The sequence below is a fragment of the Lygodium microphyllum genome, chromosome 5 (genome assembly GCF_053477565.2).
Source record: "Lygodium microphyllum isolate KBCC chromosome 5, Lygodium_microphyllum_v1.1.10, whole genome shotgun sequence".
NCBI classification, from domain to species: Eukaryota; Viridiplantae; Streptophyta; class Polypodiopsida; order Schizaeales; family Lygodiaceae; genus Lygodium; species Lygodium microphyllum.
The window spans coordinates 37,290,436-37,296,435 of record NC_141139.1 but is presented as its reverse complement, the minus strand read 5'-3'; positions in this window follow the sequence as shown (position 1 = coordinate 37,296,435).

Below are 6,000 nucleotides of genomic sequence, written 5' to 3'. Positions count from 1 at the left end.
TGCCCGATAATGATGATTTGGTGTCGTCTACCTGGGTGGACTTAATAATGAAAAGGCTTGGAAGTCTTTTGTAACTTTCGTATATGTTAGAAAGCCATTTCCAGATTTCGATGAGTTGGTCTCCCTTATGATCACTGAAGAGATTAACATGCAGAGTGAGACATCTGAAAGAAGCGGTGAACAGGTCCAAGCTTTCTACTCCAATTCAGGAAGGGGATGTGGCAGGTTCTCTTCAAGAGGCCGTGGTACAGGACGTGGTAGTGACAACCAGCAAAATAAATTGAATCAGCAATTTGGCGATATGCAGGTTTCAGGAGGTCGTGGTAACTTTAGAGGCAGGGGGAGCTTTAGAGGAAGAGGTGGATGGCAGAACAGAGGTTCTAACAACTCTGGTATTGTGTGCCACTACTGTGGCAAAACAGGTCATATTGCAGCCCAATGTTATGCTAAGAGAGATGATATCCGCAGTGGTAAGTTGCAGCAAGGAAACTATGCATTGTTTTCACGACAGAATGAAGACAAAAATGAACGTCTGTTTGTTATGCAGCATATGCTGAATGCTGTTACAGGAAAGGGAGCACATGATGATGTTTGGTATGTTGATTCAGGTGCATCCAATCATATGACCAGCCATGAAGAATGGTTTGGAGAGATGCAGAATTTGCAGAATGCAGGTTATGTGCAGACGGGTGATGACTCATGCCACCCAATTTAACACATTGGAAAAGTTCCCTTGTCCTTGCATAATGGTAAGACAAAGAGTCTTTCAGATATATTACATGTGCCATCTATTACAAAGAACTTGGTGTCAGTCGGTCAAATGGTAGAGCAAGGGCTGCAAGTCAGATTTAATGCAAAGGGCTGCTTTGTAGAAGATTTCAATGACAAGTGCAGGTTGGTAGCAAAGGGAAGTAGAGTTGGATGTATGTTTACTCTGGACGCTGGAATTCCTACTATGAATGCTGCTATGTATGCCAAAGGAAAAGGTGTTGTTGCAGACATTGAAATTTGACACAAACGCATTGAACATGCAAATGTACAAAGGCTAAAATTAATGCAGTCCAAAGGGTTGGTTACAGGTTTGCCTACATTTAGAGTTGCAGAATTTCATAAGGTATGTGAAGCATGTCAGTTTGGTAAGCAAGCAAGACAACCTTTTTCACATGATAGAGATGTAAGGAGAAATATCCTTGATGTTGTGCATATAGACATTTGGGGGCCTACACAAAATGTATCTCTTGGAGGTAGTTCATACTTTGTCACATTCATCGATGATTGTTCTAGAAAGTTGTGGGTATATTTTATGAAGGAAAAGAGTGAAGCATTTGAGCACTTCAGAACTTTCAAGGCTGCAGTTGAAAGAGAAACAGGCTTGAAAGTAAAGTGCTTGAGGTCAGATGGAGGGGGAGAGTACCTCTCAAATGAGTTCAGTGATTTTCTGAGGTCTCATGGGATAAAGAGACAGTTCACATGCAGGTATACCCCACAGCAAAATGGGATTGCAGAAAGGAAAAACAGGCATATTGCAGAAGTTGCATGCGCCTTGATGGCTGAAAAGAATATGCCTAAGCATTTTTTGTCTGAGGCTGTTCATACTGCTGTTTATATTATGAACAGAACTCCCACAGCTGCAGTTCATGGTATGACCCCCGAAGAATGTTTTACATGTAAGAAGCCTGATGTTTCACACTTGAAAGTGTTTGGCTACATTGCGTATGTTCATGTGCCAGATGAGTTGTGGAGAAAACTGGATCCAAAGGCTGAAAAGTGTATCTTTATTGGATACTCTTTAGAGCAGAAAGGGTATCGCTGTTACAACCCTGTCACATGTAAGTTCAGAGTGAGCAGGGATGTCATCTTTGATGAAATGAGCAATTGGTATGCATCTAGTGGTGATGCATTGGATGTTGATGATGATCATGATACTCATGTGCAGACTGAAAAGCAAGAATCACAGACTCTTAGTGGACCAGAGACATCATCTAGTAGTCCTTGGTCTGGGAGACTAAGGAGTACCTCTACATCTTCAGGTGCATCTAGTAGTACTACAGGTAAAGACAAAGGAAAGAATAAAGTGTCAAAAGGCATTGATGCAGTTCTTGATGGAGACTCTAGTGGCTCAGAGAGCTTAGATGATGAGCTTGGCATTCCTTCAGTGAGGACTCGAGGTATGCAGAGAGCACGCGTTAATGCAAAGACTCCATTGAGTGATCCAGTGGTACGCATGTCTAGCAGGGTGAGATACCCTGTTAAAAGATTTGGTTTTGAAGGTTATGTAGCTCACCATTATGCTTATATGGTTAAACTAGTTGAGGATGTTGAGCCCACATGTTTTGAGGAGGCTATTGGTCATGCTCATTGGGATGCAGTAATGGATGAGGAGATGGCTGCATTAGAGGCCAATAAGAATTGGGATCTCGTATCATTGGCGAAGGGAAAGAAAGCTATTGGATGTAAGTGGGTTTATAAGATTAAGCACAATGCAGATGGTTCTATTAGCAGGTACAAAGCTAGGCTGGTTGCAAAAGGATATGCCCAGACATATGACATAGATTATGATGAAACCTTCAGTCCAGTTGCTAGGATGGCAACTGTCAGATGTGTGATTGCTTTGGCAGCAGCCAAAGGTTGGAGGTTGCAGCAAATGGATGTAAAGAATGCCTTCTTGCATGGTGATTTGCAGGAAGAAGTGTATATGGATCAGCCCGCAGGTTATGAAGATTTAGAGCATCCCACGTATGTGTGCAGGTTGAAGAAGGCACTCTATGGGCTCAAGCAAGCACCTAGAGCATGGTTTGACAAGATCAGAGAGTATCTTGTCAATATTGGCTTTTATATTTCTGATGCTGATCACTCACTTTATGTGAAAAAGGGAGATGCAGGTTTGGTCATCATACTCATCTATGTGGATGACTTGATTATTACAGGTGATAGTGATAGTGGGATTGCTGAAGTCAAGGGCTGTTTGAAGATGAAGTTTGAGATGAAGGATTTAGGTGAGCTAAGGTACTTCCTTGGCATTGAGGTGATCAAAAGTGATGATGGTATATGGCTGTCCCAAAGACAGTATGGCTTGGATATGTTGTCCAAGTATGGTATGACTGCATGCAAACCACTTTCAGTCCCATTGGAGCAGAATGTAAAGTTGAGTGCTGATGTTGGGGATGAGATAGAAGACCCTACTATGTTCAGGAGGATAGTGGGGAGTTTGATTTACATGACCATTACAAGGCCAGACTTGAGCTACGCTATTGGTCTTGTGAGTCAGTTTATGCAAGTACCTAGAAAGCCACATTTGGATGCAGTGAGATGCATATTGAGATATGTGAAGTCCACATTACATTACGGACTTTTCTATGAGGCAGGTACAGATGTACAAGTGTTTGGATACACAGATGCAGATTGGGCTGGTAGTATGTCTGATAGAAGATCTACCAGCGGATACATGTTCTCTCTTGGTAGTGCAGTAGTTGCATGGAGCAGCAAAAAGCAATCTACAGTTGCTTTGTCGAGTACAAAGGCTGAGTATAGAGGTGCTGCTGTTGCAACATGTGAGGTAGTATGGCTGCAAAAGCTATTGGCTGATTTGGATGTGCAAGTGGAAGATCCAGTTGTCATTTATTGTGACAACATGAGCAGTATACAGTTGGCTAGGAACCCTGTGTTCCATGCCAGGACAAAACATATTGAGGTACACCACCACTTTGTGAGAGAGAAGGTACTAGCAAGTGAGATTGACTTGGTGTATGTCAGCACACAGGATCAAATAGCTGACATCTTCACGAAAGCATTGGGTACAGAGAAGCTTCAAAAGTTTCGAAGCTTACTTGGAGTTGCAGAGATGTAGTTGAGCTTGAGGGGGAGTGTTGAGATGACAAGCTCAACACATGCGGACATTGATGATGGACCGCCTGGTTAGATGGGTCCACATGTCTACACCTAACACGTCAGTGGTCATTATGCATCTCACATGGCCACTGACTCATTACTTATTATATTCAGGTCATTACACCTATTTACCGCTGGCATAGTTATAGCGCCATTCAACTAGTGTAGTCGGTTATGCATTGTTTGACTTAGTAGGCCACTTTCCTTTTATGTTGTATCTTATCTATACTTTGTGTACATTGTAAAGAGGGTGGAAGAAGAAGAAGAAATCAGCAAGAAAACTTTTTGGCCTCCATCTCTCTTCTTGTCTCTTGAGTGAGCTTCTCCTTGTGCATTCTGTGTGTGTTCGGCGCAACATCTTGAGCAACCCCCTCCACCACGCGATTCTTGACATGGATTGGACATGCTGTCCAAATATGGGATGACAGGGTGTAAGCCTATTTCAGTTCCTTTGGAGCAGAATGTGAAGCTGAGCACAGATGCAGGTGAGCTTCTAGAAGACCCTACTATGTACAGACGCATAGTAGGAAGTTTGATTTATATGACTATTACCAGGCCAGATTTGAGCTATGCTATTGGATTGGTAAGTAAGTTTATGCAGGCTCCAAGGAAACCACATTTGGATGCGGCTAGACCCATACTTAGGTATGTGAAGTCCACATTGCAGTATGGACTATTCTATGAGACTGGGGTTCAGATACAGATGCATGGATACACTGATGCTGATTGGGCTGGTAGTATTTTTGATAGACGATCTATCAGTGGATATGTGTTCTCTTTTGGGAGTGCTGCAGTCACTTGGATCAGCAAGAAACAGCCTACAGTTGCCTTGTCGAGCACAGAGGCTGAGTACAGGGGTGCAGCAATGGCTGCATGTGAGGTAGCTTGGTTGCATAAGCTACTTTATGATATGTATCAGTCTACAGATGGGCCAGTTGTCATTTATTGTGACAACATGAGTAGTATACACTTGGAAAATAACCCAGTCTATCATGCTAGAACAAAGCACATTGAGGTGCATTATCACTATGTGCGGGAGAGGGTTTTACTAGGTCTTATTGATCTAGTTTATGTCAGCACAGAGGATCAGGTAGCTGACATATTCACGAAGGCATTGGGCGCAGAGAAGCTGCACAAGTTCAGAGACCTGCTTGGTGTGCAAGAATTGGGATTGAGCTCGAGGGGGAGTGTTGAGATATCGAGCTCCACTCGTGATACGCCAGGGTGACCGTTGTGTATTTATGTCACCGACTTGTCAGTTGCAGACGCGGTTGGTACACCGCCCATGAATAATAGCTACATGACAGCTATCCTTATCTACTCTAGTTCGTGGCTCAGTTAGTATGCCACCTTAGTTAGTTGAGTTTGGTTTGAGACCCATATATAGGGTTCTTCTATTTCTTTGTATGAGAGTTCTTTTTGGCTTACACAACTAAGAATAGGAAAATTGTTTTCAGCCTCCACCTTTGTGTGTATTCCCCCATTGTGCAAGCAAGAAAGCTTCAAGTGAGACTCCTTCCTTCTCTCCCACAATCTTGACAGTATCTTGCGCCTTTTGACACTTTGTATTTTCATTCTTATGATCATTATTTGTATGGCAGGCAGACTAGAAATACACATAAAAAGTTTGGTAAGAAATGCATGGGTGAGCCCTTGGCTCTTGTGCACTCAGATGTATGTGGGCCCATGTCCTATCAGTCACTTGGTGGGGCAAAGTACTTTGTTACTTTCATAGATGATTATTCATGTAAGGTTTAGGCTTATCCCATAAAGAGAAAATTTGATGTCTTAGACACATTTCAATGTTGGCTTGCATTGGTAGAGAACCAGTCTGAGAAAATGCTAAAATGCCTAAGATCAGATAATGGGGGTGAGTATGTATCACGTGCTTTTGAGAAGTTTTGTGATGAGTGGGATATTAAGCATTAATTGACCACCCCTTATACCCCTCCCTAGAATGGTATGACTGAATGCATGAATAGGACCATTCAGGAAAGGGTCCATAGCATGCTTAGCCAAGCTGGCTTACCGCAACACTTTTGGGTTGAGGCAGTTACTATTGCAATGCATCTCATTAACAGGTCGCTTAAGAGTGGCATTGACTTTCAAGTT